Below are 23,437 nucleotides of genomic sequence, written 5' to 3' on the forward strand. Positions count from 1 at the left end.
ATAGCTCATTTCTTTTTGTCACTGAATAAAATTTTCATTGTCTGGATATGCCAGTCTTTTTATCCATTTACCTGTGGAAGGACATCTTGAATGCTTCCAAATTTTGACCGTTATAGATAAAGCTGCTATAAACATTCACATGCAGGTTTTTGTGTGAACATAAGCTTTCAACTCATTTGGGTAAATACCAAGGAATGTGATTAGTGAATCATACGTTAGGAGCATACATAGCTTTGTAAGAAACTGCCGAACAGTCTTCCAAGACGGCGTTTTGCATCCCCACCAGCAATGAATGAAAGTTCCCATTATTCCACATCCACTCCAGCCTCTGGTGTTGTCAGGGTTTTGGATTTTGGCCATTCTAATCAGTGGGTAGTGGCACCTCATTGTTGTTTTAATTTAAAGTTCCTTAATGACATGTTATGTTGAACACCTGCCCTTCTTTCTCCTTCTCACCACCTTCACCTTCTACCTGTTGAGCGGTATCTTTAGTTTTGTATTGTTAGGGTTGATGATATTTATCTTGTGTTCTGTGACCACACTTAAGTTTCTTTCTAAAAGCTTAAAATCAATAAACAGAGCATATATTATATGACTACTTTATTAATCTTCACTGCAGAGATAAGTAGTGTGATAAAATTACATTTCATTCTCTCTAGGTTCAAATTCATAACCCTCACGACACTCCAGGGACCACTTCTAGGTTAAATGGTTTCTGTTTCACAACACCATCAACTGCTGAAAAACACGCGTGATATTTCTTGGTTTCCTTCATATCTGAACCATGATTTTGTTACACAGCCTGTTTGTTAGCTCTTTGGTGGAGATCCTTTTCACAATTTTTTTGCAAAAAGAAGAAATATATCCTCTCTTCACAAGTCACTAACATTATCTAGCCCCTGAGGCACTATTTGTTGTTTTGTTTTGTTTCTATTCTGTTCTTCCTTCTTCTTGGAACCCTCTGATTTCATTCCCAATCTGGACTGATTGCTTAAGGACCCAATTGAAAATTGTCAGCCTAGGAGTTTTTCCAAGACCTCCAGGTAAATTCCCCCATCTCTTCCACCAGAAATCTTCTGTCTCGGTATATTAATTTTCTAGGGCTGCCATAACAAGGTATTAATATCTCATAGTTCTGGAGGCTGGGAGTCCAAGACCAAGGTGTTGGCAAGGTTGGTTCCTTCTGAGATCAGTGAGGGAAAATCTGTTCATACCTCTCTCCTATCATCGAGTATCCTTAAATGGTCCTTAGCTTGCAGATAGTGTTCTCTGTGTGTCTTCGCATTGTCCTCTCTCTATGCCTGTCTGTCTCTGTGTTCAAATTTTCCTTTTTCAGAAGGACACAGTCATATAGGATTAGAGTCCACCCTAATCACCTCATCTTAACTTGATCGTCTACGAAGACCTAATTTCCTAATAAGGTCCCATTCATGGGTACTGGGGGATGAAACTACATAACTAGGAGCAGGCACACAGTTCAAGTGACAACACTTGGTATCTACACTCACTTTGCTGGATTATATCTGAAACGACTTCCTTAGAAAGGGTGCATGGGATGCAGGTTTTCTGAGTCCTGGTAACTATTTTGCCATGCTGCTTTATAGATAGTTTGCCTAAGAATGCTCGGTTCAGAATTACTGCCCATTAGAATTTTGAATGCATTGCTCCTTTTATTCCTACCATTTCTGTTGGTAGCTCAATGTTATTTGACTCTCTGTTCTTTGCAGAGGACCTATTTTATCTATCTGGAAGTTTTTAGGAATCTCTCTTTCTTTTGTGTTCTGACAGAAAGATTTCAGGACCACGTATGGGTCTTCTTTCAATTATTCGGTAGGAAATTGATAGACTCAAACAGAAAAGTTCTGATCTCTGGGACGGTCTTTTGTATTATTTCTTTAAAATTCCTTCTCCTTGATAATTGTTTCCCTATTTTTCTGGAACTCCTGTCAGTTGAGTTGGCTTTCTTAGGATTATTCTCTGCATATCTTATCTAAGTATTCAATCTCTTTGTTTTGTTTTTGTTATTGTTGTCTTTGTTTTGTTCACTCTCTTTGTTTTGTTCTCTGTGTTGTAAGAGACTTCCTTTATATTCTAATCCTTCTTTAAATTTTTCAGTTGGCATACGATTATGAATGTAATATATGTTATAATTTGTTCCCTGATTTTTCCTTTCTCCTAGCATTCTTTTCCTCTACTTAGGGGGCATTACCTGCTCAAATATTTCTCTGAAGTTCCTTTGTTTCTTCTAGAGACAGGTTCTCTGTTTTCTGGGGCGTATTTTTTGGTTTGTTTGTGTGTTTGTTTGCTTGCTTTTAAATCTTATTCTTACTTTATCTTGCCCTGCCTTTTATCCTGTCCTTTCACGATGTTGACAGTCCTTGGATATTCATTCTATTTAAGAGAGGAGAATGGGATAATTTCTGTCTTTAGCAGGGGTGTGTTTCCTCTGTGGTTGTATGTGAGTCTGGTTTTTTTGCTTGGTCTCTCTCATTAATAGGAACACTGATTGGAAGCTTTATGGATGCGTCCAGGGCTTGCCTAAATGAAGTGAAGCCTTCAATGGGAACAGGCAGGTAGCAGGTCTTTAGCTGTGGAGGTTCCAATGGTCACAATGACCACTGGCACTCAGGGGTGCCGACACCAAAAGTTCTAATTCTACCTGTGTAGATACTTACATCTGGTTAGAGAAGAATCCTTAGGTATTTTTAGACTGAGATTGATGCTTGGTTCCTACACTAAGCTAAGAGAACACAGATAAGGAAAGCAAAGAAATGGGCATTTCAGGAAGAAAGCATGAAGTTGCTCTGCAGACGGGCTTCTCATTTAAGCCACTCTCCTCAGTCCCGATGACTTTACACCCACCGACTCTGCTCAGCCACCGCCTCACCCTCTTTTCCTTGTCAGAAAGCTTCCAGCCTCTTTTTATCTTTATGAATTTGTTTCAGTTTTTCTCCATTTCATGTTTCTTTTTCATTCTCTTCATGGCAATAGGTGTTATCTCTTCTCTAATTATCTAATGGTGGTGGTATAGGGCAGAGTTTGAAGAGATTAAGGAAAAACCTCCTCATTCCACTATCTTAAACCATCTTTAACCACAAGTTTCACATTGAATATAACACAGCTGCCAGTAGAGCATTTAAATAAGAAGGTTGATGATATTCAAAAAGAAAGGACTTTCAGTGTCTTCATACCTTGATTAACGACATGTGAATATATACTTACACAAGTGTACACACACAGGGAGATGGCACAACAGAAAGCCAGTTCTGAAGGGGAAGTTATGAAAACTGGTGTGTACTAGATGGAAAACTCTACAGATTTTTTAAAGATAATACTGGGCAATGGATTATACAACACACAATATTCTAACGGCAGAATCAGTGAGAAAGGAGAGAAAACTTGATGCACCATGGAGGGGCCAGGGTTTTAGGAAGTCTCCTGAGTTCCAGGACACTGGCCACCACTGCCACCCAGAGTGATCTGGGGACCTGCCTTGTTTGTCACACACCAGAGTTTCTGAAGAGGGGCTCTTCGCCTCCTGGATCTCATTCCCTAACTTTCACGCCTTCCCTCAACAGTTGCCAGACGGTATTTTCTTACTTGAACAATGGCTAAGCCCTAGGAGGCTGTGTATGTCCCAGCTTCTTAGGTTTGGCTGCAGCCAATGTGCAAAACAGTTTGGAAACCAACTCAGGTTCACATGTGAACTGTGAGAGTCCCAGGATGAGGGAAGATTGAAAAAGGAAAAGAGGAGGGACATGCTCTCCATTAGCAACTGGAAACAGTACAGATTCAGGGCAGGTTTCTCTCCTCTCTTACATTCTCTCCTCACACACTTGCATGCATTCAAGTCATATTTTCTTTTTTAAAATACGGTGCCAACTTAATCCACTTAACTTGGTATTACTTAATGTTATAGAAATTTGCACCTATACTCATAAGAGCAGTAGGTGAGCAGTTTTCCTTTTTGTGCTCTCTTTAGCAAGTATTGTAGTTAAACTGCATTCTTAATATAAGTGAGGAGACATCTTGAAAAATCTATGGTCCAAAATAGTTTAAATAACATTGAAATGATCTGGTTTTTTAAAAATTTTGTTTTATTGAAATATAGTTGATTGACCACATCGTGTTAATTTCTGCCGTACAGCAAAGTGATTTAGTTACACATATATATATATATACATTCTTTTTTATATTCTTTTCCATTATAGTTTATCACAGGACATTGAATATAGTTCCCTGTGCTATACAGTAGGGCTTATTTATCCATTCTGTATATAATAGTTTGTATCTGCTATGAAATGATCTGCTTTGAAAGGTCAGCTAGAAGTCAGTTATAAAACCATCCACCCGCTCCTGATTCCTCTTTCAAGAGTAGAGATTAACCTAATTTGCAACTTCTATTTATATTTTCTCTTTTTTCTTGTAAAAATTTTGGTAGTTCATATTTTGCTCAATAATTTTTTATTTCTTCCTAGTTTTTTAATTTGTTGTCGTGTAATTGTATGCAACGATATCATATCATATCATATTTTAGTTCCACATCAGTGCTATGTCATCTTTCTTATCTGTAATATTTTATATATTTGCTCTGTGTCCTGTTCTTCTTAACCAGATTTTTGAAGGGATTTTTTTGTTTTTACTGGTCTGTGCCTGCAGCTGACTTTTGGGATTTTTGGCGTTTATAATTTTTTTCTCTTTAATTGCTTTTGCCTCTTATCTTTATTGATTTCTTTTTCCTGCTTTCTTCTCATTTTCCTTGCTGATGTTTTTCTAATTTTCTAGGTACTAAAACCCTGTATAATCAATAATTTTTCTCTAATTATGAAGCTATTTGAGCTTTTCAGTCTTCCTATGCACAGTTTTTAAAATGCATCTTAATAATTTTAACATTCTTTACACTGCTTCCTTAATAGTTTGTAATTTCAATTTTGAATTCTTCTTTGATCCAACAATTATTTAGAAGTGTTTCTTAATTTCCAATTCACTAATTTAGTTTTGTGGGACCTGAAACTAGCTCAAGTAGGTAGTGTCAGAATTGAGTTGAATTGTAGGTCACTCAGCTGATGTCACAGACTTGCTTGGTGGTGTGAAAAAAACACACATGCTGGAATTGGTGTCAGAATTGTAGTCCTAGTGTCCTTAACCACAGACTCTAAAGATAAGAAATTGCCCTATTTTTAAGTAAAATGTTCTTATAGTGCCTTAAATCAAAATATGCCTTAACTGTTGTCACAAGCAAGATGCTTAAGTATTAATGTTGACATTAATCCTTAATCTTTATGAATAGAGGAATTTTTTATATTCCTTTTATATTCCTTTCCTGAAATTCAAAATAATCTGCTAGAAAGTAAAACACTATTTTTGATATGATTGACATGGTCTTTAAAAATTTATAGGTATTAGAGAATACATCCGATATCTCCTTTTGAGATGTCTTTGAGAAAAAGCTAACACTTCGTGCAAGTCTGCCTTTCTTTTCAAGCTTTAAAAAAAAATGGGGAAAATACAGTCAAATTAGATGTCAGGGAAAAGTTGTCTGTAATTTTGGTCAGGAATTTCGGTAAGCTCATTTTCATAGGAGATATTGCTCATGTGCATGAAGAAAAGAATTTTTAAATCTTGCTTTAAAAGAGAATACTATTTTTATTAGACTCTAAGAAAATTTTTGGGTGAATGAAGTGCGAGATTTTTTAAAATGTGCTTGTTTGTTTTTAACCAAAAATGAAGATGACTTATGAAGCGGCCTGAGGCCTTTTTGTGGGCTTCTCACTAAAGCAAAGATGAAAGCGTATTTGGGAAGTGCAGATGATTCTTATTTTTTCAAAATCTACTAGTTCAGCACACAAGTCTCCTAATTAAGGAAAAAATTATGTTCTTGACAGTAAAACTTGTTATTTTATTTATCCCTTGTACCCTCTCTCTGCATCAGCTTTACCATAACTGCAATCTCTACCATCCTACAACCACCCCCACCTCAGCCCACACATACTCTCGCCACCCCCATTCTTGGCTACATGCTATTGACTTTTCCTCAATTTCACATAACGTGCTGTGTAATCCCAGCTTCCGGTAGGTCCCCAAGTTTTCCTGCCCTATCTGATTCTGCAAGCTTTCCTTTACCCAAAGGTAAGGCTGCCACTGGGGTCTTCTCAAGACACCTCATCTGACTTGCATTACCTGATAGAGTCTTCCTTGCCTCACACTTCCTCTGTGATGAAGAACTATTATTGGTTATCCAGGGGTTTTAATCCCAAATGTGAAAAAGATAAAAGAAGTAGACCTCCCTCAATTGAAACCAAATATATCAGTGGCAATAGTGACATCATTAAAGAAAAAACTGGATAAAACAAGCAACCCAGAAACCAAATTTGCAACCCAAATCTTGAGAGACCCTGGGGCCAAAGATATATTAATATGCATATATATGTATAATTACTATTATTAACATATTTACAAATATGAGAGCTATTTTATTCAGGTTATGTTGATGATATCGACATATCCATTTGCAATTAGTGATTGTGTTTTAAGTAAAGCAACTGTACTTACAATATTTATTTCATTTCAGAAATGCAATTAATTCAGAAGAGTGTGGTTTCCTAATGCATGTCATTTTGTTTGGGCTTCAGTGGTCCTGGATGTGTGTGTGTGTGTTACTGTGACCAAAGATATAAAGTATGCTTCTGGTTATGATACATTTACTACTTGAGAATGTGAACACAAACAAATAATCTTGCCTTCCAATTGGGGTAAACCATGCAACATTTATGGCAATATGTGTTTTTGACGTAAATTCTGAACTGTGTCATTCTCCCGTCTCACACAAATGACAAGCCTTTCACTCCTCTTGCTTCAGCTTCTGCGTGATAAAATCTCCATCTTAAGATGAGTTCACTTTATTCAAACGTCAAGCAAATGGAATTAGTTAAGAGAGTTGAATTTAGAAGTGAAGTCTCTTTTCCTCCAGATTGATGAGTTTATACCCAGAATTAACATTAGTGGGAATTCTCAGACATTTCAAGTGGGGAGTAGCCCCCTGCAGAAATGACAGAAATATAAACCCAGAAAACCTCAGTCTCAACCACTTCATATTGTTTTCTCCAATTAAAGGCTAAAACTGCATCTCTAAAACAATGAGTGCTGGGAATAAAAACACTTATATAGAAGAGCTTAAGGCAAGTAGCCTAATTTGCAGAATGTCATAAATAAGACTAAGAAATAAAATTGTAGCTTTCTGGACACATGTTATGTAAGAGAAGTAAATGCATTAAAATTAAAATATCATTTCATGGAAAGGAGCTTCCTGAACTGGTAAATGTGCTGTTCAAAGAAAAGTATTTCAAAGGCATACTTCTCTAGGTGATTAAGATTCTTTACAATTAAAAACCTATGTCTTAAAAATATTCTTCAACTTCAAAGACATTGCTACTCAGGAAATCCCCCTGGACTCCTTGGTGACACTTCTCTTTTTTTTTTTCAGTAATAGGAAATTACAATACCAAAATACAGCAGATCCTGCACATCTGTTGGCCACTTTTGCTATAGGTACCCAATTGATGCAAGATGTGCACGTTGAAGTGCAGGGGAGGGGGCACAAAGCAAAGGAATACAACCTGCAAACTCAAGGGCCAAGTCCAGGGACAAAATGATAAGACAAAGGAAGAAAACCGAAATTGCCAAATTGTATCCACTTTAAAGTTAGTGTGTATCTGTGAGTGTGTCTGTGTATGTGTGTATTTTGTCTGGGGATAAAGATACTCAGTAAGCATTGGTTGACTGATCAATTTTTGTTTTGCAAAATAGAGATACCTCTTGAGACAATTGAAATAGTCCCTTCCGACTCAAAAGGTAGCTTTCCTATTAACGTAATCAGGATCAAAATAGTCAAACTATTTACTCAATTTGCTCAATATGTGTGAAGATACAAATTAAATGTGTTGAGAAAAGCATAATAATCTTCCAATGATATCCTCCTCCTCAAACAAGTCGCGGGAGGAAGGGGTTGTGGGGATATATGTATAAATAGAGCTGATTCACTTTGTTGTTCAACAGAAACTGGCACAACGGTGTAAAGCAATTATGCTCCAATAAAGAGCTTAAAAAAAGAGTATCAATAGCTTTCATTTATTGATATATCCTCTGTTCCAGACACTGGGGCAAGCACTTCATTCTAAATTTCTAGCAATTGGACTTCCTAGGTGGAGCAGTGGGTAAGAATCCGCCTGCTAATGCAGGGGACACGGGTTCAAGCCCTGCCCCAGGAAGATATCACATGCTGCGGAGCAACTAAGCCCGTGCGCCACAACTCTTGAGCCTGCGCTATGAGCCCGTGAGCCACAACCATTGAGCCCATGTGCTGCAACTACTGAAGCCCACACGCCTAGAGCCCGTGCTCTACAACAAGAAAGGCCACTGCAATGAGAAGCCCACGTACCACAACGAAGAGTAGCCCCCGCTCGCCACAACTAGAGAAAGCCCGTGTGCAGCAATGAAGACCCAACACAGCCAATAAAATAAATAAATAAATAAATAAATAATAAATAAAATTCTAGCAATAACCCTACAGATTAGCTAATGATACTCCATTTACAGTTTAAAACATTGGGCTGAAGTTCTTAGAATGTATTGGTAGCAGATCTACACCTATCTCAATGGTCCCGAATAAGGTCTGTCTCACCATCTTTAACAAGTCTCACTGAATATTTTTTCTTTAACAAATATTTTTTTTCTTTAACAAATATGCACAAATATATTAGGCATGATTCAAGCTCTCATCTAGAAGCTTAGTCATAGTTTACATAATATCAGAAATAACCTTGTAAGTGGCAGTAAAACAATTTTAAGAGTACCAAATCTAAAACTGATTCCAATAATTCTTATTAGCATTTTAAAAGGCAAAGAAATTGACTCTATACATATTTGTCAACATTGAATTGAAATATCCAGGGTCTTTCTTTTTTAATATGTCATAAGATAAAAAAAAGAAAGTTAAAAGATAAACTAATTCTGAAATTGAAATAATAAATTATATTGTTGACCATTGTTAATCAACTTGACTCTTGATCGACATTTATTATCAACATACAGACATCAGCTCATGCGTAGATGTTTAGGTCTCCATAGATTAATCATAATCAGCCATAGCCACTGCATGTAGCTAACCATCCTAAAATGTCTTAAATATATTCATCTATTTATGGTATATTATTTTATTATTTATTGAATATTACTTATATAATAAATATATTATATTTTATATCATATTATTATACATTATAAATATATTCATTTATTTAGATTGACTATATATTAAAATAGACTATTTTTCATACATCACACAGAAAAAATACCTATCCCCAGGATGATAAAGGAATGAACAAGGTACAACTACTATGAAATAAGTAAATACTGTAATTTTAAGAAATCATGGAAGTCATGCAGACCAATATCAGCATTTTATAAATTTAAAAAAAAAAAAAGGTCTAATGAGATAACATGAACTTCCCCAAATAGCATAACCTTTACTTTGCATGCAGTGAATGATTGTAACTATCTTCAAAGATGTCCTCCAACCAATTACTTCTCTCCCGATACACACACACCACTCCTCAAATCTAGAAGTGGAGCTTATTTCTTCTCCCTTTGTTTGAGGAAGCCTTTATTTTTCTTTCCCTTTACTTCCACTGGATACAGATTTTCATTCAGCACTTTAAAGATGTCATTCCATTGTCACATTTCTTGCATGGTTTCTGACAAGAAATTACTATCTTGTTCCTGTGTAGATGTCTTCTCAGATGTCTCTTAAGATATTCTCTTTGTTTTTAGTTTTCAACATTTAAATAGGATGTGCCTCAGTTGTTTTTTAATTTTTGGATTGTTCTAAAAATGTATTCTTCTTGGTATTCTTTGAGCTTCTTAGATCAATGGTTTAATGTCTGTCACCAATTTTGAAAATACTCCAGTCTTTGTTTGTTCAAATATTTCTTCGACCCCATTCTCTGTTCCTTCTTCTGGGATTCCAATTATGCATATGATATATCATTTGATATTATCCCACAACTATTGGAAGCTCATTTAGTTTTTCACTTTTTTTCACTTTGTTTTCCAATTTGAGTAATTTCTGTTGACCTGTCTTTAAGTTCACTGATTCTTTTCTAGGCTATGTCAAGTTTACTGACGAGCCCATCAGCCATTCTTCATCTCTGTCACTGTGGCTTTGATGTCTAGTATTTCCATTTGAGTCTATTTCATAGTTTCCATCTCTCTGCTGAAACTGCCTGTCTTATCTTACCTATATATTTTCCATCAGAGCCTTTAACACACTAACCATAGTTATTCTAAATTCTCTGTCTCATGGTTCCAACAACTGTGTCATATGTGAGTCCGGTTCTGATAACTACTGTATCCTTTCACCCTTTCATTTTCCCTTGCTTTTTTGCATACCTTATGTGGGGTTTCTGTTGTTGTTGAAATCTGGCCGTGTTATATAAGATACTAGATATTGAAGCAAATCATTTTTAAAGTTTGGAAATGAGCTTGCCCTTCCTTCTGTAAGGCCTTTAGAAGACAGTTTGGTGTGCGTCTAGTCAGGAGTTGGGCTGGGTTTGAAGTCTGTTGTTGCTATGACTATCCTCAGTGCCCTCGAGCTTCAAATTCCTCGACTGATACCTTGTGTTCATGGGATGGGTTAGTTGCCAGTGGGTTTTCTCAACACCTGCTCCCTGCGTGGCCCTGGGTTCTTCCCTTTGTACTGAATTCCCACCGTACGTTCCACTGCTATTTGTACTTCACAGTTGTTGGAGTGAGGGTGGGGGTGGGGGTGGGGGTGTTTTCTGACGTTCTGATGAAGCCTCCATCTTAGGCAGGCACTATGGACCTTGGGAGTGTGCTCTTTACCAGGACTCCTGCATCTTCTGCAGATGTAAAGCTGGGCCTCGTACAGATTTCCTCCCTCCACCAGGGCAAAGTTTTCCTTGTCTTGTTTCCCTATGCCAGCTACAGTAGTTTTCCACCAGTACCCTCAAGCTACAGTTTTTTGTTGCCCTTTCCCCTGTGGATTAAGACTTTTGTTCCATAAGGGAGGCCCAGAAGATAGAGCTGGGCAGAGCTGAGGCAGTGGCTGTCATTCCCTGCCCAAACCAGCACCCCAGGGACGTTTTCTCAGGCTTCTCGCTGGTCTTCCTGGTGAGCACCTAGTGGAGTTCTTGAAGGAAAAACCTGCAGGGGGATGCAGTCCCCACTACATCTGCAGCCTCCAGGGGCTTCATACTTTCCTTCAAGCCCTTACTTGGCTTTTAGCAACTCATTAAAAGTTGCTAGCTGAATATTCTTACCAACTTAGCTGGTGTTTGGTGGTGTCTGTCCAAGGTAAGCAATGCTTAAATTTTATTTCTCCCTGTAGGTGCATATCCCTCTCCAGATTTCAATTAACTGTTCGTTCAGTGACCTTAGTTCTTGGAAGGGCTCCCAAATTGTCATTAGTGTGTAGTTTTCCTGCTTTTGTCTGTTGTAGAGGTGGAAGAGATGTTTTATCCAGCTCTTTGATCTGAGCTGAAGCCTTCTTTTTCCTCCTTTAAAAATCTTTGGAAAATGGCCTTATCCTCTAATTGGCTTTGACCAATAGCATACAGTGGAAGTGATGTCCTGGGATTTTGAGACTTGCTGAAGGGCAGCAGCTTCCACTAACTACCTCTTAGAGTCCTGAGTCACTGTGTAAGAAATCTAGGCAACACACTGAGAGAAAGGCTACATGTAGGAGCCCTGAGGTGCCCAGCACATGAGTGAAGGAGCCACCTTGGATGTTCCTGCCATCTCACTGCAATCTCATGAGCAACCCCAAGCAAGACCAGCAGAATAACCATCTAACTGAGCCCTAGTCAACACACAGAATCATACAAAATAATGAGACTATTTTGAGCTACCATCTTTTGAGATGGTTTGTTACCCTGTAATAGATAATGAAGCAGTGCTCAGTAAATATTTGTGGACTGAATACATGAAAATTTTAGACATATTACCTCAGCCATAATTCTCTAAATACTGCATCTTCCTCCTTCTAAGAGCATTAGGTAGCAAAGCATGTAAGGCAAAGGACCACAGAGAGAAAAAAAAATCAACCAAAGGATCTTGAAAATAAAAAACTGTGTTGTTATTTTTTCCCCACTGGATTTGAAGGGGAGTAAAGAATCAGTTTAGAAGACTTCCCTGGTGGCACAGTGGTTAAGAATCTGCCTGTCAATTTAGGGGACATGGGTTTGATCCCTGGTGCGGGAAGATCCCACATGCCAAGAAGCAGCTAAGCCTGTGCGCCACAACTACTGAGCCTGTGCTCTAGAGGCCTCGAGCCACAATTACTGAGCCCACCCACTGCAACTACTGAAGTCCAAGCAGTCTAGGGCCTGAGCTTCACAATAAGAGAAGCCACCGCATTGAGAAGCCCATGCACCACTACGAAGAGTAGCCAGCACTCACCACAACTAGAGAAAGAACGGGCACAGCAACAAAATACCCAACCCAGCCAATCAATCAATCAATCAATCAATCCATCTGGAGATGAGAGAATCAATGTGTTATCTCGACCGAAACATATACTCACCAAAATGGTGCCACATTAAGCTCAGATTTAGTTTGGATGGAATCTAGAAGCTAGAAGTATTTAAGGATCTTTCAAAGACAATTTTGTAGATCATGATTAAAATGAGATCTAAATAAAATATTATTTCAAGGAAATTACCCCCAAAGTATGTATAATATTCTAAAGATATTTCAGCACTTATTTCAAGTGAAATAAGTGAACTTGCCCTATTTCCTTAAAAAAAGTTTTTGGTTTAAAGTTTTAACTGCTCTGAAGAGAGCCAGAAAATGACTAAAAATGGCCCAAACAGAGACATCTTTATCAACTCAGACAACAAATTACACACCACATACATTAGTGCTATTTTCTAACCCTGCCCTCTCTTAAAACTTAAAGTTTAACAAAGAAGGACTAATGAGATAAACGAGTCAAAGGCTGATCAGCAGAGAACAAAAATAAATTCTGGGAATTTAGATAAATAGGGCAAGTTCACAATTGGGATACATTTAGAAATCTCTCTGAAGTATTATGTTCTTTCCCTTATCAAGATCCCCTTAAAACAATGCCTCTTACAAATCTTCTACTCCTGATAATAGAAGAAAAATTATAGCCATAATACTATTAATTTTATGAGATGGCACTCCCGTCTGCCCCAGGCCTACAGAAATGAAAGTTAATGAAGCATGCCTTCCAACAGAGACTGATTTCTGGGGCCACAATTGAAGGAACTATATACACATTTTATGGTACTTGAAATAAAAATTTTCCACTTTAACTTCCAAATTTTAATCTCTGGCTTCCTAGTTTCTCTAGCTTCATTCAGCAGGACTGACTAGTGTAAGTATCGCCGTCACCCAGATTGGAGAGCAGCAACAGTACTTGACCTTAAGGGAGAAAAAGAATCATGAGGGAATCTGCTGGCGGTCCAGTGGTTAGGGCTCCGCGCTTCCACTGCAGGAGGAACAGGTTTCATCCCTGTTCGGGGAACTAAGACCCTGCATGCCGCACAGCATGGCCAAAAATAGAATAAAAGCAACATAGCAGCAGGTCCCAATGCCAAAGAGAAACAAGAAATTTAAAAAAAAAAAATCATGTAACAACTGTTTCTCTTTGAGCCGTAGTTAAAACAATGGTTAAGGCAGTAACAAGAAGTGAATAGAAGTGACTGTGAGAATTTGTGCTTGAAATTTCCTGTGGAAGTTGTAGATTTTTTCCCCCCTTTTCTCTTTTTTGTTGGTAGTCAATGATTAAGACTTTGTTTATGTGATATAATGCTTCCTGCACAGGTGTAGCTTGAAATGTAGGGTGGAACTTGAGAATAGGAATCTACAATTTGTTTTATTGTTACAGATGGTTGTGTTGTGACTGAGATTTTAAATTCTTCCTCAAAGAGAACAATGCACATGTAAATTGTCTCCTAAGAACCATTTTAGAGTGAGAGTGATTTTCAAAAAAAAAAAAGAAAAAGAAAAAAAGAACATATAATGTTTATTAAAACTTTAGTATCTGCCAGACGTTGTATATGATTTAGCTATTCTAATTCTTATACACATACACTAAAAATAATATTGCTCCCATTCAAAGATGTGAAGATTGAGGCTCAGAAATAAGAAATTTATTTAAGCTCCTAAAACAAGATCGATAGCCAAATTATAATGAGAAACCAGTTGCTCAAAACATGATATTTTATTTCAGGACATAATGTGACAGTTAGGAGAGGCTTAAATCATATGTATGTACATATGTACACACACATATAAAATCATAAAATAAGTGTTTAGTGCATGCCCACTGCATTCCAGAACTTTGCAAAGCTCTAAGGAGGCAGTAGAGAATTAGCAAGACTTTATCTTTTTCTTAGGGAACTTATGGTCTAAGATCTCTGTAGGTTTGTACCAATGATTCAATGACAATCTCTCCTCGGTCAGACTATCAACATTCATTTATTCATTCATTCAATCAAAATGAATTCAGAACCTATCCTGGGCCAGGTCCTATTTTAAATACTGGATAAGTAGGGAATAAAACAAATTAGAAAACAAGCAAACAAACACCTGCCTTCCTGTAACTCACAAGGTGGAAATGGAGACAACTAACAAGATAAATAAATAAAATGTTTGGAATATTATTTAATCATAATTACTAAGGATAAATGAATAAATGATGGAAGGGGAAGAGATGAGAAGATTGCAGTAACAGGAAGGGTAGCCACAATGAGAGAATGACAGTGCCAGAAGGCCCTAAGGACATGAGGAAAGATAGATGTCTGGGCAAAGGGACTTCTAGGCAGAGATGAAGCAAGTGTCAAGGTCCTGAAACAGGAGTTTGTCTGGGGAGGCTGATGTGACTGAAGCTGAAGGGTGGGGTGAATGCAGTAGATGAGGTCAGTGGGAAAAGAGGGCCAGTAGTTGTGCAGGGTTGTGTAGACCAGAGTAAGGATTTGCGTGAGATGGGATACTATTGGGAGGTTTTGAGCAGTGGGATGGCAGGACCTGAATTTAGTTTTACAGTTGATTCAACTGTAAACACTTGTGTCCTGGAGTCCACCACAGAGAAATATATTTCTTTTCACTTAAAATGCAACCAAGACCTTCAGGATTGGTTGAGATTTGGCACAGATGAGGCTGCATGAAGAAAGGATACATCAACTTCTCTTGAATGAGGTATTTCCTGTATTATTTTCAGCGTGCCCCTAGCAAGTTGGAGGCTCTGAGCCGAGGGATACAACACCAAGCACCATTTTTAGCAACTGCTTTAGGGAATATATATGAAGAGGTATGGACTGCTTTCCAAAGTTTGTGAAAATGCATCCTTTCAGAAATTTCTCCTGTCTCCCAAGGCAACCTATTTATAAATAGTAAATCACCCCCCAAAAATAATGACCACGGGATATATTTTCCCCATGGGAAGAGCTCAGCCTGACAATCATGGATATTCTCACCCAAAGGTACTTCACATCTGTTGAAAGCCTCACGATTGTGGTGACTGTTAGACCTTAGAGCCCAGGTTTGACTGGTGATAGCAATTTCAGTTCAATTGCACTCCTAAAGCTACACACTTAATTGCTGGCAGAGGTAGAACCATACCTAATTCATAATGCATCTCATGAATGAGCACCTTTACCATGCTAGTTGCCATCCCATGTATTTTTATTATTTATTTATTTGTTTGTTTGTTTGTTTATTGGCTGTATTGGGTCTTCATTGCTGCGAACGGGCTTTCTCTAGTTGCGGTGAACAGGGACTACTCTTCATTGCGGTGCACGGCCTTCTCATTGCGGTGGCTTCTCTTGTTGTAGAGCACAGGCAGGCACTAGGCACATGGGCTTCAGTAGTTGTGGCACACAGGCTCAATTGTTGCGGCGCATGAGCTTAGTTGCTCTGCGGCATGTGGGATCTTCCCAGACCAGGGATTGAACCCGTGTCCCCTGCATTGGCAGGTGGATTCTCAACCACTGCACCATCAGGAAAGTCCCCCATGTACTTTAGGTTGAGGAGCTATGAATGAAATTGCACTGTAATTTGATGATGTAAGGCACTAGTGTCCTTGATTTTCAGGTGTGCAAAGTCAGACTCAGAGACTAAATAACTTTCTAGGATCACAGCCAGTAGATGGTAACTTCGGGGCTACCTGACTACAAAGCCTATTTTCTTTTTATTGGCAACCTCTACTTTATAAAAGTAGCAAGGATCCTTGGAAATCACCATGTTCCACACTTATTTTAGGCGTGAAGGACAATGATCCGATTTCTCAATCTTAAGGTCTCATCGTAGACCAGCTTTAGGACCTGCTGCATCTATTATAAAACCCAGAAGCAATACCATCCTTGAAGATGAATAGCTAGTAATCTGGCCCACAGCAAAGCCTCCATTTCCAATTAGAAACAACCACGTGTCTCTCCAGAAAGTATTTAAATGAGTTGGCTTTATAGTACACAATATGATTTTCAAAAGTAGCCTATAAACATCTGCAAGGAGACAGTTCTTTTCAGAAAGGAGTAAGACCTTTCAATCCTATTAAAGTCTCCTCGTTCTTATACCTTTGCTGTGTCACACACTGAACACTATATCCCAAAGACTGGAACTGCACCACATAAGGGATGTGTTTCAGTATTTACTTCCTATTTGCTTCATGACAGAAGTGAAGTAATTAGTGATATTTGGCACTATTGGCATTACCAGCAATCCTGTATTTGCAATCATTTTAGATTATCTTCACTAACCATCTCTAAAGTAGAGCCTCAGAAGCTATTCCATACAATGGGACCCTGACTCAACTCATCCACTGACTTTAATAAGCGTGAACCTGGAAACTATTAAGATATACCTTAAAGGCTTCTCTATTTACTCTCTCAGTTACCCACGAGGGTGCTATTTAGGGTAGAATTTCTTTGTTGGAAATCCTTCAATGATTTGAAGGAATTCACTAGCTTTTGATTATCTGTCAGTGTTTTGTTTTGTTTTGTTTTTTTCTGGAATAAATGCTTTTCGTTGTATGAAAAGACTACAGGTTTAGCAATGGGAGAACATACTTTCAAAATCCAGATAAATAAATAAAACCAGTATTGCAGGAAAACTCCAGAAGACTCTGTGTACTATTCATCAGCACATGTTAACATGCATGAAGCAAAATGAATAATGAAGGCTCATTCAAAACTGGCCTCGTGATAAACAGCATCCTGCCCACACCCTCATCCTCCTCCTGAAGATAATCAATGATGCTAAGCATTTCAAGTCATGGTGCGCTATTTCAAGTAATGCTTTGAAATGAAATCCCACGTGCAGAAGATGTTGCTTTAATATTGTCGAAAGAGGGGAGGCCATGCCAAAAAAATGACCCCCACCCTCGAGGATTCTTTTCAGTCTTAGAGTCAAACTAAGGGAACATCATGACCGTGGATCAGTCATTCTAAATGACAATTCGAAGCTGATGTAAAGCAAAGAGGGAATATATTTATGCAATAGACATTTATTTTACACTTACTGGCCTCTTTTGCTTCAGGCATTATGCTTGGCTGGAAAAAAAAAGGGATTTAGTGAACTATCACTTACTGCCCTACTTTTCCAGTACTTACATTCTTGGGGATTGGAGGGAACATGACTGAGAAATATCAGGCTGTCGGGTGAAGGATTGGTGTAAAGGTAGCAAGGGGTCTGCATGGGGTCACGAAGAAGGGATGTGGGACCTAGTTTGGGATACACTTATGTCTTGTACTGAAGGACAAACAGGATGTAGCCCAGTGAAGATGATGTGGGTGGCATGGTGGGAACTGGGGTGAGGGGTAGACTCAATTCTGGAAGTGAGAGAGAGAGAAAGGATGCTTTAGGATTCCAAGTGTTTGGGGTGACATTAAAGTTTCTCAAGCTCGAGCCTGCCTCAGAATCCCCTACAGGGCTTGTTAAAGCACAAACTGTTAGGCTCCATCCCACTGTTTCCAGTTCAGCAGGTCTGGAGTGGAACCCTGAGGAATCTGCTTGTCTAATAGCTTCCCAGGTGGTACTGATGCTGCTGGCTCGTGGATGCCACGCGAAATCCCCAAACTAGAACACAGCGTGTGGGGCACGAGCTGTTTTTGGAGCCGTAAATTGGGCTTCTGTCCTTTCCCAAAGGAACTGAGGGGAAAGATATCACTGAAGACTTGAAGGCAGAGAACGACCTGTTGAAATTTGAGCTTTAAGAAAGATCATTCTGGGGATTTCCCTGGTGGTCCAGTGGTAAAGGATCTGCCTTCCAATGCAGGGGATGCAGGTTCGATCCCTGGTTGGGGAACTAAGATCCCATAACCTGTGGCAAAACTAAGCCTGCACGTGCCACAACTACTGAGCCCCCGTGCTCTAGAGCCCATGTGCCACAACTAAGACCCACAACGCAGCCAAAAATAAATAAATTAATTAATTTAAAAGAAAGTGCTCAATAAAAGTGTGAAGGAAGGAAGGAGGAATCATTCTGGATGCATTGAAAAGCATGGAGAAAAGCATGCCAGACTGAAGATAAATTTTGACCTTTATAGTAACTCAGGAGAAAGATGCGAGTCATTGTGGGAGGACAGAGAACCTCTGATTTGAAATTTGGGGGGAAACCAGAGTCAGAATAACGTGCAGAATTGAGTTCAGGAGGCCAGAGAGGGGACTCTAAATGCATCACCAAACTAAGGCTCTGAGAATATAAGGGCCATGGAGACAGGCCAGGGCAGAGGGCACGAAGGTCCTGGCCGTGACCTGAACAGGCTCCTCCTTTTCCTTCTCGGAACCATCAGCCATGGTAAAAAGACCAAGGAATATGGGAATAAAAGCTGGGGAGGTGTTTTCCTTAAGGAAATGAGTAGCATTGGGGCATTTCAAGATTCTGCCAATTATTGATTTATATGGTAGGTTTCTTTAAGTTCCAAATAAACTGTAAAACAACACCAGATTGTTAATGAAAGTGAAACTTAAGCAAGGTGATGAGGTGGCTAGACCAGTAGTTTATTTATTCTCTCTGATCTCTGGGAGGATACTGGTTTGGTCCAAACTACAGTTTCCAAATTCTGTCACAGTCAAGAGCATGAACTATTTGTGTTGCATCTAACTATATAATTAGAGCATTTAACCAAAAATTGGGCAAAGTGAGGTCTTGAATTAACAGGATATAGTTATTAAGAATGTCAAGGAATTGCTGTTCTCATAAATCATGCTAAAATAATCCAAACCTCCAAAAATGAAACAATGGCCAAAGGTACTTTCCTTTTAAAGAATTACCATTATCTAGAGGAAATATGCCTTGTTATTCTGTATTGATTTCCAAAAAAGGACAATTGCAATTTAGACAAAAATAATCTTATGAGTCTACAACAGATGCAGGAACAACACACACACACATACACACACACACCCTCCACACACACTAAAGGAGTTTGTTGCAAATACGTATTTTTTCTTAATGAAGGATGGATTAAGCATTTCACTAAAGAAATCAAATTCTTAATTTAATACATTTTGTCATCATCTAACTGCTTAAGGCTGGAGAAGTTTTAGGAGAGGCAGAAAGATAATATCCATTTCCCAAAAGGAAAAAGACAGTTGGCAAATGGGGAGAAGAACAATGTGGAATTGTCATTAATGTTAATGAGAACCGCATTCTTATCAAGAGAAAAATATAAATTCCATCAAACGCTATAAGATAAGCTATCCAAACACACTGATTATAGAACTAACAGAACAGTTTTAAAAGCCATCAAAAATGAAGACACCAATATTCCTCAAATAACATTAACAGGTGCTCCAAAACAACACATCTCTGTGTTTTCCTTTTTCTCTCCTTTCCATGTCTGTTTGCTTTCCTCCTGACCTGCAGCTGCAAGCAAGGGCTGCTAAGGAGACCCTTTCACCAGCAGTGAGAGGTCCCTGATGTCAAGATGCCTCTGGTCACCCCGTTACCAGGTCCTGTCACTGACACTAGTTAAAATCAGAGCTGTGTTCCCTCACTGAGCTTCAAGGTGAGATTCTACATCAAGTTTGTGAGCAGCAGGGAACAATGTGCAAATCAGAACAAGTTCTTCAGGGGCCCACTTCCCTTTCCAGGGCTAGAAAAATGTCCAATTCAAGAGAACTCTCACTCAACTTGCAAAAACTCTGATTTAGTAAATATTGAGCTGGGTTGGGGTACAAAGAAATTATTTCCTTGCAAGAAATTCTTAGAACCAGGGATTCAGAAGAGATTGTAAAGATCTTCCAAAGGTCCAAATTGCTTATTTAACTTTTCCATGACTTTGTCAAAACGTCCAAGCTTAGAAATTACACCCACACCTGTTCTCTCATGCTAATATGTAATCTCCCTGACTTCTTTTGATGTTCAGATTTGCTTTAAACACTAAACAAGTGTTTCTGTCTTAAGCTACATTAAAACAAAAACAGTGAATATTCACAACCTGATTACAATGTTTCATAGAGTGAAAGGTCCTATCATCATTTTCCAAGTGTAGGGCAAAATGTGTGCTTCAGTGGAAAACTACACTGTTTAAAGCTTCAGAGCACAGGCTTCAGGGGTAACAGACTCTGATTCCATGGGGGCTCTGTGGCCTTCATTATCTTTGGGCTATTTCAAGACTCTGTATATTGCAGAACACTAATAGCAGTGCAATAATGCTTGTCTAAAGATATACAAATAAATACTCTCCAATGGAGGGAAGCCCCTCCCCCATCTTCTACTCCCGGAGAAGAGAGAAGATGGTGGAGGTGGGGAGGCCATGTTGCATCCATTTGCACATTTATTCAATATTTCTGATCTGTAAATGTCTCTGCTTTTTGACATCTTTGACCAGTTGTAACATCTTTTTGTCTCCTCATCTAACTAATGAGATAAATAAAATCTCTGACATATGATCATTTTATATTTGTATAAGAATCATGACTTTACCTTTTGAAAAAATTATTCTCTAACATTATATTTTTAGAATAATTCCAGATTACAGTAATTGAAACTAATCAAATCCATTTTTTTCTACTCATGCTATCGTCTTCAGACTGCAGTAGTCTGTAAACTGCAGTAGACAGTTTGAAAACAGTAAACTGTATAATTCACCAAGAAGCTTTTAATTTCAGTTATGGTCTCACATTGTCTATGTGCTATATAAAAAGTTTAAAGTGCCATTAAATAGGTGAATGAGAAACTAAACTCTTGAACGTGTGTGTATGTGTGTGTGTGTGTGTTAGGGGTAAAAGGAAAAAGAAACTGATTACACACTAGATATTAACAATACTAACACAGGAATAGGATGTGAAATTGGCATGTTGCAATGGTCAAAATTCTAAAACTCTCCATCTGACGTATCAGAAAAGCTAAATTATATTGAGCACATATAATTATTACATGAAAGATAATATAAAATTCCCTTTGCTATCTTAAAAGTTATTTCCAACTCTATTAAAAATGATTTAGTGCTGTAAGTATCTTCCAGCTTTCCTTCAGTGTGTACTACAAATAGGTTTAATATTTAATTACTTTGCCTATCATAAGTAAAAAAGTAAAAGAAGTATTAGGTTTTGCCATACTTAGTACTATCTTAAATGGACCCATTTATTTGACAACCATGAAAAATTTATTATTTTTAAAGCATCATGCTGAATATTATTATAATTGATCTAAGACTCATTTCAATCTACATAGACCTGACCCAATGAATACACTATAAGGTAATGAGACACTCTGATTTCACCATCTGGCTTGGACACTAAGCTAGCTGGGTGAGCTTGAAGAAGATTGCAATTCCCACACTTCACCATCTCATCCAAAATAGGGACAAGTCTGGCAAGCAAATGGTTATTTCAAGGATAAAACTACACAGAATATGTAAAAAGGGTTGCAAAATCCTGTACACATTTAAATTACTATTATATCTAACTGGAAATAATACATCCATTTTGAAATCACATAACTATCGAGAGGGAGCTTTTGAACCTGCCTTGGGATTTATTATTATTATTATTATTATTATTATTATTATTACTTCCACTACCAAGTATTTTCCATTCATTATTTCATCTAATGATCACAATAACCCTATGACAAAAGCATAATTAAAACCAATTTATCCAAAGCAGAAAGCATCAGAACCAGATCACTTCAATTGTGGGTTCTACCAAACATTTAAGGAAGAAATTGTACCAAATCTCTATAATCCCTTTCAGAATACAGAAGCAGAGGGAATGCTTCCTAACTTATTCCATGAGGTCAGGCTTGCCTTAATAACAAAGCCACACAAAGACATTGCAAGAAAAGAAAACTACAGACTACTCTCTCTCATGAACATAGATGAAATATCCTCAAAAGAATTTAGCAAATTACATCCAAAAGAAGTATAAGAAAAGTTACACTTCATGACCAAGTAGAATTTATCCCAGGTATGCAAAGCTGGTTGAGCATGTGAAAATCAATTAATGTAATATATCATAACAGCCTAAAAAATGAAAAATCATATGATCAAATCAATAGATGCAGGAAAAGAATATAACAAAATCCAATTGTGCACTCATGACAAAAACTCTCAGTTAATTAGGCGTAGAGGGGAACTTTTTTCACCTTGATAAAGACTATCTACAAAAAACCCTACAGCCAACATTATAGTTAATGGTTAGAAATTAGAAGCTTTCCCACTAAGATCAGATACAAAGCAAGGATGTTCCTTCTCAGCACTCCTTTTTAATATTGTACTGGAAATCCTTGCTAATATAATAAGGCAAGAAAAGGAAATAGAAGCTACACAGGTTGGGAAGGAAGACACAGAACTGTTGTCTTTCACAGATGGCTTGATTGTCAATAAAGAAAATTTTAAAACGTGATTTAAAAATTCCTGGAACTAACATCAAGGTGGCAGGATATAAGGTTAATATACAAAAGTCAATTGGTTTTATATAAATCAAAAATAAACAGGTGGAATTTTACCTCATATTTTTAAGAATATGTAGTATATTACTTTTTGGTTATAGCATACAAAATGATTTTAAGGGAATAATGGAATAATATTGAAAGTAAAAAAGTAACCAAAGTGAAAAATAGGGTTTAGGTCAAATCTTTTCCTTGTGAAATATATGGATAACTGAAATAAAGAAATAGATTTTAGCACAAGCCTTAATGCTCCATTTCACTTCACTTTGGTGCCTGTAGAAATAAGCATATTTTGAATTTTTAATAAAAATTTTAAAAAATGAAAAAAAAAACACAACACCATTTACATTAGCACTCAAGAAAATAAAACACGTATAAATCTAACAAAGTATGTACAAGGTCTACATGAGGAAAATGACAAAATTCTAATAAAATTAAAGAACTAAAATGGAGAGATATTCCATGTTCATGAATGGGAAGAATTGTCAAGATGTCAGT

This window comes from Hippopotamus amphibius, chromosome 5, assembly GCF_030028045.1.
Source record: "Hippopotamus amphibius kiboko isolate mHipAmp2 chromosome 5, mHipAmp2.hap2, whole genome shotgun sequence".
NCBI lineage: Eukaryota > Metazoa > Chordata > Mammalia > Artiodactyla > Hippopotamidae > Hippopotamus > Hippopotamus amphibius.